The following is a 12,568-nucleotide window of genomic DNA, read 5'->3' on the forward strand; positions in this document are numbered from 1 at the left end:
CTGTGTGTTGCACACACACACGACAGCATTGATGAGATTCACTCTGGTGTCAGACGATTACATCCAAAACCTTCTGATGATATACTGCGAATATCACCATCTCGGAGTTATACGTACGTGGTTTTATATATGTGGTGTATAAACTGTATTCTGTCCCCTAAACCATATGCCAGAAAACACACACACAAGAAAAGTGTGTGAAGAGTGGCTCTCGCATTGTATGATGCGACACAAACTTGGTCTCAAAATGCAGGTGTGAATCCCAAAAATATGAAGTGTCCAAAACTATTATTTATAACCAAACGGTCCCAAAAAGCTGGTTATGTGACATACCCGGGGGTAGCTTGACAGATAGATAAACAGATCACCTCAACTTTAAGTTACAAAAACTGAGGTAGCTCAAGGCTTGCAAGTAGCAACTTAATTTGTAATTGTTTAATGACTCCAGGGCAGGTTATGTTTTAGGCCATGTGTCCACCAAAGGGTTTTTCTCCAAAGGCTAGTGGATTTTTCCAGTTGTTTTCAATGGGAAACAGAGTGTTTTTAAAAGGCATTGATATGGGTAACTTTGGGTAAAACGTTATCCCTCATCACTGTTACTTTTCCCCTGGCTGTCCAATCACAGTGGAGGAGGGGCGGGACTAATACCACAGTGACCAACCACCACATCCTGCTGCTCGTACAACAGTAACACATGACAACAACAAGCATAATACAAACATAATACAACAAGCATTTTTATAGAAACAAACTATTTGTGAAATGAGATGCTAGTAACACTTCCGGGGTTGTTCCGTACGCATTATTGCAAACATCTCAACACGGCCGACGTAGGCATTTCCAGCTGGCTAAAAACGCTGAGGTGGAGAACCAGCCTTAGGGTTAGTTAGTTTACTTCAGCGTATGTGCCCTAGAGGCTCTGTCAAATACATTCATAACGGTGTGTGTCCACTGGCCCAAAGCAAGTGTTTCAGTTCATTCAAGTTGAGCTTCTATAAAAATGAATTGAAAAAGCTCGCTCTTCTCTGCGCCAGTGGACAAAGTGAGGCGGTTCTTTACAGACAATCGTTATTACACCATTAATATTGTTATATAATTGTTGCAATTACAAAGAACTATAATAACAAACTCTAAGATTATTCTAATCTCACACATTGTGAATTTGCACTATGCCACTATTGAAATTTCCAATGAAATTGTCATAATTGGAATGCATTTGAAAACAAATTCTTTAGTTTTCACAGTCCTCTTTATTATGCTACGTTCACACCGGACGCGAATAGGGCGTCAGACGCGAATGATTTCAATGTTAAGTCAATGCAAAGACGCTTTACGCGCGTGAAAAATTCCTGCGGCGCGAATGAGCCATGGAGCGCGGCGCGGAAGACGCGAATACGCCTCGTTCGCGCGAATGGCGCGAATTGAGCGTCTGGCGCGTTAAGCGCGAATGTGCCATTTGTGCATTCACGCGCTTGGCGCAAATTCGCGTCTGCCGCCCGAGTTGAAAAATCTGAACTTTGGCGTGAATTCGCGCCGCGTTAACCAATCAGGAGCCTAGTTGCTTGCTCACATGGTGAAGTGTCTGGATGCTTCAATAAATTATTTTGTTAATATGACTAGTGGGATTATGCACAACAAAGCTAATGTTTTATCACTTAAATCATTATTTCTATATACGAGACATGTTCATTTTGTATTGAATGTTATTCATTCCATAGCTAGATTATATAAAATAGTATTATGTTGTAAAGATCAATCAACATGTGCATAAATTCGTGTCTGGACGTGAGAGAGAGAAAAAAAAAATCACAGGACAGGTTAATAACTTTTGAAGGCTGGCTCTATTTATTATCAAAACAAAAATAAATGACAGCTAGATTAGATGGATGAGGGCGAGGGTGATCCTCGCTCCGATGCGGGACAACATGTCATCAAACTGGGCGCGGGACAGGCGGAAGTACCGCTGACAGCGGCCGTCATCCAGCGCAGCTCCTGGAGCGAGCAAATGGTGAAACTCGCCAAACGGTTCGGCTCCGAAGAGTCCGGTTGACACAAATATACGGCGACGATGATCCCCACGCCGCTGTTCTGCTCTCCAGAGTAAATACAGAGCGGTAACTCTCTTGATGAATGCTCGGTCGACATAAAAACAATGGCCGCCAACGGATTTCGATTCTGACGCGCGTAAATTTCGCTTCAAACTTTTGTTTTTACGCGCGCCAGTTTCGCTCTTGACACGCGAAATAACACAAAGTGGTCAAGCGTCAAACTAGACGCGTCAGGCGCGAATCTGACGCGCGATTCGCGTCCGGTGTGAACGTAGCATAATGCAACTCCAATTTTTTTCAATTGGGAGAGCATCAAAAAGCTCAGTGTGGACATCAGGCCAAAACATGGAGAAAAAGATGCACACGTAAACACATCCAGTCCAGATTAATGTAGATGAAGCTTGAAACCGTCAAAAGTAACACAGACCAGCAGATAAATATTGTCAGTCATGACCAAAGTCTTATCAAGATCTACATCACACAATCTGACACACAACACTGTTAATGTTGCACAGTCCGGCTCAGCTTTTCCTCACTGAGGTAATAATATACACAATAATCTGAACATCTATACTGGTCTGAAAGAGAATTGCTGCGTCCCAATTCGCTTCCTACGCCCTAAAAGTATGTACTCTTTTTGTGAGGAAAAAGTACATACTTTTGAGTGTGTAGCAAAACAGTAGGCAAGCTTTGGGACATACTATCACGTCATCTTTAACGGACAGCTCTGTCGCGTGCTGCGTGCATCCTGTCACCGTAAACTGCCCTGTCAATCATCTTGTCACAGTTAAAATCCTCCATTCTATCTAATTTTATTTCCTACCGTTTCGGAGAGCACGTTCATCTGCCAGTTGTGGGTCTTTTATGCTCTCCTCGTGTTTGTAATTTGAATATAATGATGCATTTAAAACGTAATGGCTAAAACGCGTCTTTACAAAAGTTCACAATGCTGTTGCAAATGCAATATAATGTGGACAATATTGAATAAATTCATTTTTCGTCAGGTTAGATACTGATAATTAATCACTCAAAGCTCTTTATCTAAACCTCTCTACACAACCGCGGGGACTCGCGCGTCCTCCGTATCAACTACGTGTCTGTAGTTGTTTTTAACACTTTTTACTCGTGTTTGTAGTTCTAACCGAATCCTCGTCCAACGCGCAATGGTTTGTGGGCAATATCAGCCGTTAGAGTGTGCATCGATCTACACTTCAGATTCTGACCGGAAAAAGTAGACCATCCGGGAATCTTTGAAACACTCATTTGAACATACTACGATTTTGGACGTACTAATACTATTTAGGACGGATAGTATGCAAATTGGGTCGCAGCAAATGATTCCTGAAGCCCACTCGGCAGCCATATTTGCAACACCTCCCGCTTTTGGACATCCAAGAACACGTTCTACCTATTTTAAAGGGGGAATCCTGAAATATTAGACAATGCTCTGGCAAAACTCAAATAAATAACATATTTCAAATCAGTGGAGATGCACCGACTGACCGGCCAGGGATCGGAATCGGCTGATTTTCCTCATGATCGTCTCATGTCTAACGCTGGTCCATTTAGTTGACCTCCTCTCACACTAACCTCTCGTCTCATTCGCTCTGGTTAAATAGTGCTTATATTGCACATCATTTTATTAATTCCCATGAAAACCATTAGACTTGTCTTTACTGTCAATTTTGATCAATTTATTGTGTCCGAGCTGAATAAAAATATATACACTCACCGGCCACTTTATTAGGTACCCCATGCTAGTAACGGGTTGGACCCCTTTTGCCTTCAGAACTGCCTCAATTCTTCGTGGCATAGATTCAACAAGGTGCTGGAAGCATTCCTCAGGGAGTTTGGTCCATATTGACATGATGGCATCACACAGTTGCCGCAGATTTGTCGGCTGCACATCCATGATGCGAATCTCCCGTTCCACCACATCCCAAAGATGCTCTATTGGATTGAGATCTGGTGACTGTGGAGGCCATTTGAGTACAGCGAACTCATTGTCATGTTCAAGAAACCAGTCTGAGATGATTCCAGCTTTATGACATGGCGCATTATCCTGCTGAAAGTAGCCATCAGAAGTTGGGTACATTGTGGTCATAAAGGGATGGACATGGTCAGCAACAATACTCAGGTAGGCTGTGGCGTTGAAACGATGCTCAATTGGTACCAAGGGGCCCAAAGAGTGCCAAGAAAATATTCCCCACACCATGACACCACCACCACCAGCCTGAACCGTTGATACAAGGCAGGATGGATCCATGCTTTCATGTTGTAGACGCCAAATTCTGACCCTACCATCCGAATGTCGCAGCAGAAATCGAGACTCATCAGACCAGGCAACGTTTTTCCAATCTTCTATTGTCCAATTTCGATGAGCTTGTGCAAATTGTAGCCTCAGTTTCCTGTTCTTAGCTGAAAGGAGTGGCACCCGGTGTGGTCTTCTGCTTCTGTAGCCCATCTGCCTCAAAGTTCGACGTACTGTGCGTTCAGAGATGCTCTTCTGCCCACCTTGGTTGTAACGGGTGGTTATTTGAGTCACTGTTGCCCTTCTATCAGCTCGAACCAGTCTGGCCATTCTCCTCTGACCTCTGGCATCAACAAGGCATTTCCGCCCACAGAACTGCCGCTCACTGGATGTTTTTTCTTTTTCGGACCATTCTCTGTAAACCCTAGAGATGGTTGTGCGTGAAAATCCCAGTAGATTAGCAGTTTCTGAAATACTCAGACCAGCCCTTCTGGCACCAACAATCATGCCACGTTCAAAGTCACTCAAATCACCTTTCTTCCCCATACTGATGCTCGGTTTGAACTGCAGGAGATTGTCTTGACCATGTCTACATGCCTAAATGCACTGAGTTGCCGCCATGTGATTGGCTGCTTAGAAATTAAGTGTTAACGAGCAGTTGGACAGGTGTACCTAATAAAGTGGCCGGTGAGTGTATATTTCTTACTGACCCTCAAACTTTCGAACACTACTGCATACTTGTTTGCGAACTTACTGGAAACATACTTAGAATATTTACTTTAGATGTTAGTATTAGTTTTTGCTGTGCGAATCAAGAAATTTCACTGGTATTTCTGCCAACTACTCTGATCGTCTGCTTGATTTAGCTTAACGGATTTGCTTTATCGTAAAGAAGGGTTCTGCCCAGGACATTCCTGCTCCTAGAAGCAAAACAATGCAGTTAATAAGTGATGTATTGGAGCGGCCTACCTAAAGTATTTTTATGATGGAAAGAGTACAGTGAAATTTATCCCAAACAGTTCCATAATGCCGTTAGGAAAGACGTTCATTAAGAGAGGCAAAAAGAAGGAAACAGGAAGAGCATTTGGGATAGAAAGCAGACAGACAGCCTGTAGCAATCTCAGGATAATGGATCAAGGTTGGAGTCTAAGTAAGTACACAAGGCAAGCACATTAGCCTGACTTCGTCATACTCGTATTCTAGTCAGAATGTGAGTCTGATGCTGCTCCATAGGGCTTTGATTATGAGGCGTGTCTTAACCGAACCAGAAAAATTAAGTGACGTATGTTGGGCTACGCGTAGTTGTCAACAGAACTCAACTACTAGCACGCTGGAAGTAGTAGTAAAATAATGAGTGTTGCTTTTTTTGCTTGGTCCTCCATGAGAGCGACCAAAGGAGAAACCACAACAACCACAGGGTTTTCATTGTGTCCCATCTTCTTAGTGACCATCGGAGCCGGCTGATAAAATAAACTGATGCCAAAGGACGGCAAACACATCTTTCGGATCGACAAATGCCTTGATTGCAGTTCTCTGATTGTCTTTTAAAATTTTTGCACTGTCAATTTATTTTACAACAGACGCGATGGCGGAATCTATACATCTCAATTCTCCAGCGGTGGCCATATTTGAGGGAAACCAGTTCAACCCAAGCGCTCTTTGATAACGTGCTCTTTACGTAAGATCATCTGTCCATCATCGTATAAAGCCCACCCTGGCAATTTGATTGGCCCGACGATTTCTGAACCGATCATAATTACTCCTCAATGGATCGAGTCCAGACCGAACTTCCCGACCAAAAAATGTTGTGGGCGGGGATCGGGCTGGCATCCAGGCTACAAGCACATCATTCATGCACAGTTCCCTGGAAGAGAGAGATATCTCCGACACAGTCTGTTGTCAGAAAGACACAAGTCACAGAAATTAAACTGCCACAACAACCAGTGTCCAAGTGTCTTTCCAACAAAGGTCAACCATGTACAACATCCAAAGCGTACCCCAAGCAGATTTTAAAAGCTCTATCCCTCAATGTAAACGACACTGACACAAAATTGTCTTGGTATATGTTTCAAGATATAAAAATGAAGATACTAGGTCTGCCCCCTAATAGTCAACGAGAAGAGGCTTAAATTCAGTCTCAATATAAAAGAATAGCAGAGTTCACAACACCGCAATAACGATAACGGCACAGAAAAACTAGCCTATTAGGGGTTTAAGGGTACATGTATTCGTATTGAACCGTTTCGGTTCGAGGCTTACGGTTCGGTATGCATACAAACGGAACGGTTGCTTGGACCATTTTTCCTGCCGGCAAAATTCGTGCTGGCGCGGCCAACACAACGTTACGAAACATCAAATGGCAAGCGTAATGAAAGCAGAACGAAACTGCGCTACTCATTATGTGCTTCACGGATCGTTTATCAGTTCGGACCAGCAACATCTGTGCAGTGCAAGCCGATCTCGATCAAGCAACACTGTTACCACACAGCGCAAAGAGATCCAGTAAAGAAAACATTTGAATAACATTTTAATAACATCGCTGCGAGATCTAGTGAGATGCATTCGCATTTCTCCGTTATTAACCGGAGGTCTCTATTAGATCAAACAACGCTGTCATTGTGCCGTGAATGAACTAGTAATACTTTACGTCCACAGACCAGCAACATTCACCATGGATTTAATATAGTATCTGGAACCAGTTTGGCTGGAATGGAATGGAATTGAAATGCTTTCAAGTAGGGCTGGGCGATATATCGAGTTTGTACGATGTATCGTTATATTTTTTGAAACGATATGGAATAAGGCAATACCGTTTATATCGATACAGTAGTTTGATATGAGCACATCTGAAAAATAGCGGAGGTTGCAGTGTGAGCTGCTGCAGTGAAAGTAGCTAGGCTACGTAGTACAATTTGTCCTAAACATGACACAAGCTTATATTAATTGCGTCAAAATCACTTTGATATAGTTTACAAGTTTAAGGCAGCTTGCCGCCCTGTCAAATGCTCTGACAGACACTGTTGCTGACTGACAAGATACTTGCGCTGTTTAATGCGTTTGAGATGTGGTGCTTTCCTCAGTGCTCAACTTACATTTCACAGGTATATTCTCCATCTGTAAATGTTAGAAAGTAAAGCAAATATGTCCATTTCACAACAAATATGTCCATGTCAGAAGAGGACGAGTTTCTGCAAGTGAATCTCCGCTAAAATTCATGCTTCCTTGAACGAGCGCCGGCGCGCGCATGCGCGTGAATAGTACTACGTAGTACGCAATAATTCTGACTAAAATAAACATATTGCTAAAATATTTGTTGTTGGAGAAAATAAATGTGCCATATGTGGAATTTTAAATCTAAAAGTATATATTTTTAATGAAAGTGAAAGTAATTATAATGGGGTAATCAAATGCAGGCTAATATAATAGTTTGTGCTTTTGTTTTTATTTTCATTTTTAGTTTAGCCTTTGTCAATATAAAAACAAAAGCTTTTTGCACATAATATATTGCATAGCCTATATTATATTTGTTTCCATATCCTTCAATATCAACATTGTTTGTAGGATATCATTGGGCCGAATGTGAATATATATATATATATATATATATATATATATATATATATATATGTATATATATTTTAAATATAAAGATTTTCGTTATCTAAATAGAAAACGTAGAAAGTACCGAGATATATATCGTATATCGCCATTTGACCAAAAAATATCGAGATATGATTTTTTGGCCATATCGCCCAGCCCTACTTTCAAGTACTTCACACATCTCTTTCCAGCACTTCAAATATTCAAATATTATATAAATAAATATATATTTAAATGTTATTTTTAATGTGATGACCAAAACATTATTTGTTCATCCTTCAAAGATGACCCCCATTTATAAACCTGAAAGTTTCAAGATCTAGGAAAACTCACAATTATTTAAAAATATTTTTCTTTAAACAAATAGGAAATTTCTCTGGTATTTCTTTCTTTTTGCTGTACCGAAAACGTACCGAACCGTGACTTGAAAACCGATGTACGTACCGAACCATGATTTTTGTGTACCGTTACACCCCTATAGCCTATATCTTTGGAATCACTTCCAGAACGACCTCATCCAGCCGAAAACATTGACGACCAATTAGACTCCATCCTGCTGTAACGAGCTCGAGCATTTAAAGTGACAGAGGAGCACACATTCAGAATAAACAGAACGATATCCTCTGCTGGTGTGGGATGCTGTAACGGGGATAAGAAAAAAACAGGAACTGGTAAACATTCAACACTAATATCAAATAAACAAACACACAAAGCATAAGTAAAAGCGTCAGACTGCCGCACACACATAAACAAAACATAACATAAAATAGTCCTGGTCCTATCTCATCCTTCACTGTTGTTCACCGTCATCCTTCTACCAACAGTAAGTTGAGCCACCACAGTCATTTAATATACAAAAGTGAAAATAAAGTGGTATTTTGGGGTTAAGGAAACTAGAGTAACATGAAATTAATGTTAGAATAATGACTCATCATAACCCTAACCCTAACCCATCATGATAAAAAGTTTAAACTGTTTCATACCTAAACACCATTATAACTGCTCTCTCCGGGTCAGCGCCAGTGACTGTGCGCGATTTGAATCTTTGCTGTGATCGTACTTGTCAAAGGTTTCATAGACAGACGAATCGTTGTCATTTAGAAATGAAATCGTGTGGGTGTTTGAATCGAGATCACAACCTTTTACCCATGAATCGTGCAGATTGGAGACAATATCTGAATAAGCATTCTCAAAAACAAAATGCTTTGGTGGATCCCAATTCCTTCAGGGACATACGTGGAAAAGAAATTAATCACTGCTAAATTATGCACAATGACCCAGTTTCCTCATTCTCAAACTTTAAAAAGCTGAAACTACGTGGAAAAAAAAAGAAAAAAAGGATAAGAACTCAGGAATCAGCTTTCCACAGTGACAGCTTAAACACACACAAACTACTGAGGCATTATAAATTATTGGGGTTTATCAGATGATGGGATCTTGATGATAGTATCTCACATGAGTATTGGGCAACAGCATTTGAGATTTTATACGATTGAATCATATCTCTGCCATGACACGCACCCGCCTCCTCTCATTCACTCCGGTTAAACAGTGTAGGTGTGACCGGGTCTGAATCTGAGCGCGGGATTGCACATAATTCTACTCATTCCCACAGACTTCAAGCTAACATCTGAAGCGCACACACATAATAAATCAAAATGAATGTCACAATCTCCATAACAGTCGTAAACAGTAACTGTATTTTGGATCTTTGAGTGCATCAGGTCTTAAAGGGACAGTAGCCTAATAAAAATGACGCTCTCTATGTTGTTAATATTAATCAAGAGGAAATCACTTAACTGATTAACATGCGCAACTTTAATCGATTAATCTGCATTCAATTTTCCAAATGAATCCTATCCAGTTATTTACAATTGTATTACTTTGTTTCTTTATTCAGTATCTTCCCTGAATAATAAAGTTGACCTAGCTGAAAAAAAATTAAAGCAGTCTATTTCATTTATATCAGTAATCGATTGTATTTATTTGTGCTATTGTTAGTAACAACAATAGCACAAATAAATTCTTGTCTTTTCTAAAATCAAGCTTCCCTGTGCCGAGCTATTGCGACAAAACAATTACATTGAGTTAGCAAATATTTGTGAGACAATTGTAATGGTAATTGATTAGCATGTGAAAAAAAAGCTTAAAAGCTTTATATAGTGACCTCCTCAGAAGACTTTTTTGATTGCTAGATAGCCTACTATTAAAAATTTAAATTTATGTCTATTTAAAAAAATAAATACTATTAAAAATATCTAGGCCATATGACAATATGCAGCATTTTTTTCCCCGTGGTTTTGAAAATGGTATAGAATATTATATATCATTTATAATGCTTTTCAAGGTATTGTTTCAAAGTAAGAAATTCCACTATCGTGATAACACTAGTGTGCACTAGACTTTTCATATCCACCACTGTATATTTATCGCAGCCCCCAGCCCTAATTGAAAAAAGTTAGTTAAATATGAAGTTAATCATTATGATTCAATGTGGTGTAAAAAGTCAAACAATTTGAATGCTTTTAAGTGGCACCAATAAAAATTCCTCCTCTTAAATAACTTCAGATGAATTTCCCTTGTTGTGATGCCACTCACTTACAATTAAAACCTCATTCGAACATTAAAAACCTCAAACTCTATTAAAGTCTATTATAATATCCAATACGTTCCCTCACTACTCTGCACAGAGAAAGTGGCACCAAACTCTCATATGAAGGTAGAAAGTGGGCACACGCCTGTTCAAAAATATCAACAGAGATCAAACTTAATAGTAACATACCAGACAAAACATCAGAGAAAGTGGAGGCCGGACGCCTGGCCATCACACACAGGGTGTGCTGATCCTCTTCTGACAGCTCAAGCAGGTCATGTCAGAGTAAACTGCAGGTTTGTTAAGTGCCCTACTGAAACCAGAGCCTCTGGAGGTTGTGTACTCATGCTTTATTCAGGCTCTGCCAGTCCAGCAACAAGTACATCTGAAACCTGTGACTAAAATCACATAAACAATCCATGCTGACTGAAACCAGCAAGCCATTCTCACTTCTGCACCTAATCCTGTCAGAAAACCATTCAGCAGAAGGAAAAGCCTAATATTCTTATTGCGCACGAGTGAATGTCACAAAAACGGTTAGGAACAAAATCATATTTCACAAAACAAATGAAAGGAAATATGAGCATATTATATTTCATAAGGATGTAAAAAAATGTTTTGGGGGGAAATGTGCTTGTCCTGTCATAATTATAGGGCCCTATTGATATATATATATATATATATATATATATATATATATATCCTATACTGAATCATTATAACAACATTTTTTAAAATAAAAACAGAATTTGGGGAAAAATAAAATGGATTTTATAGGGCCCTAAACTTTTTATTTTAGTTACAAATTAGATATACTTTATAATAACAAAATTTAAATTTACACTAGAAGAAAATGTTTGCTAATGCTTGTCCAGCTTTCAATTCACTTGCATTTTACACTTTTTTTGCACCATGCAGTTTATAAAATAAACTATTTTTGCTAATTGAATGTGCAGAACAGCAATTCCTTTGTTTATCTAAAATTGTATTTAACCATTTAAAAAGAAAGCAGAACATTATTATTGGGAATTTGGCAAAAAAACAACAAAAAAAAAAACAGATTTCATTGTTCGCCTAACAACGTCATGTTTGCCGTAAACAATAATTGTTTGTAAAGGCTTTATTCAGTTCCACAAGGGCTTGGTGCATGAATCAACCCCAACCACAGCAGATAAGAGCTGCTCTGGTGCTGTGTGTGAAAGACAACACTGAGAGAACGGGTAACAGGAGCCGATCTGCTGGATCTAACCAGAGCGAGGGAATTTCATCACATCCCATTCCTGCCCGACCAGTCCGACCACTCGAGGAGGCCTGTAGCGCTTAACATTCCCCACCTGAGTGACACCTGAGGCGCCCAATCCGTCCATCTCTCTCCCTTTCGGCCCACGGCTTCAACTGAGCAAACTGAAAGAACTCATTGTGTGTCGTCCAAGACAATGGAGACTGTATTGCATGAGAAGCCTCGGAGAGATCGCCAATCCGCGGACCAATGCGTGCAGTGGAGCAAAAGAAGTCCGACTAATGGAAAATTACCCCGTGGCAGCGACCGCAGAGGTGCTTTGATTGCTTTGAAGCAGAGAGCAGCTCCATCAGCGTACGGGCCGGGACCTCGCTGTGAATGAAGCTTGGATCGTTCAGAGAGAGAGAGAGACAGCGATGGCTTACCGAGGGCAGGTGATTTCTGCTCAAGCACAGCGAGGGCTTCTGTCGGGTCGAGGGAAGAATGCCTCAAGCTTCGGGTCCAGTACACCCTGTGCTACCGCTTTTATCCCAGCAGGGTGCCCAATCTGGCCCCATTTCCACCAAATAAGGAGGAAGGACCATTATCCTGCTTTTTACACGGCTATACTTGCCACACAAATAACTAGACGCAAAATATTGATCTGAGATTAAATATTTGATTAGCTCTTTAAATGCAAAGTTTCACCGAAGAAAGCAGTTGCTAACGCGGCAAGTGCAAACTAGACGGACATTTAAAGGTGCAGTGTGTAAGAATGAAAACTAGACGCAAATGGCGGAGTGGATAAGACACATGCCTTTGGTGTGAGAGACCCAGGTTCGAATCAATTGTGAGAC

At 40.4% G+C, this 12,568-nt stretch overlaps 1 protein-coding gene across 5 annotated transcripts in view; it reads right to left on the reverse strand.

Moving 5' to 3' along the window:
• Nucleotides 1–12,568, reverse strand: part of numb (NUMB endocytic adaptor protein) — a 96,611-nt gene that overhangs the window by 68,333 nt on the left and 15,710 nt on the right. The window contains exon 1 of one of the 5 annotated variants that reach the window (XM_089120039.1): nucleotides 10,682–10,751. The exons of the other annotated variants lie outside the window; for them this stretch is intronic. The gene's annotated coding sequence lies outside the window, so the exon portion shown is untranslated. Of the gene's footprint in view, nucleotides 1–10,681; nucleotides 10,752–12,568 lie in introns of those variants that run through there. 5 annotated transcript variants of the gene reach the window in all.

Source organism: Pimephales promelas, chromosome 15 (genome assembly GCF_988280905.1).
Source record: "Pimephales promelas chromosome 15, fPimPro1.hap1.1, whole genome shotgun sequence".
Lineage (NCBI taxonomy): Eukaryota > Metazoa > Chordata > Actinopteri > Cypriniformes > Leuciscidae > Pimephales > Pimephales promelas.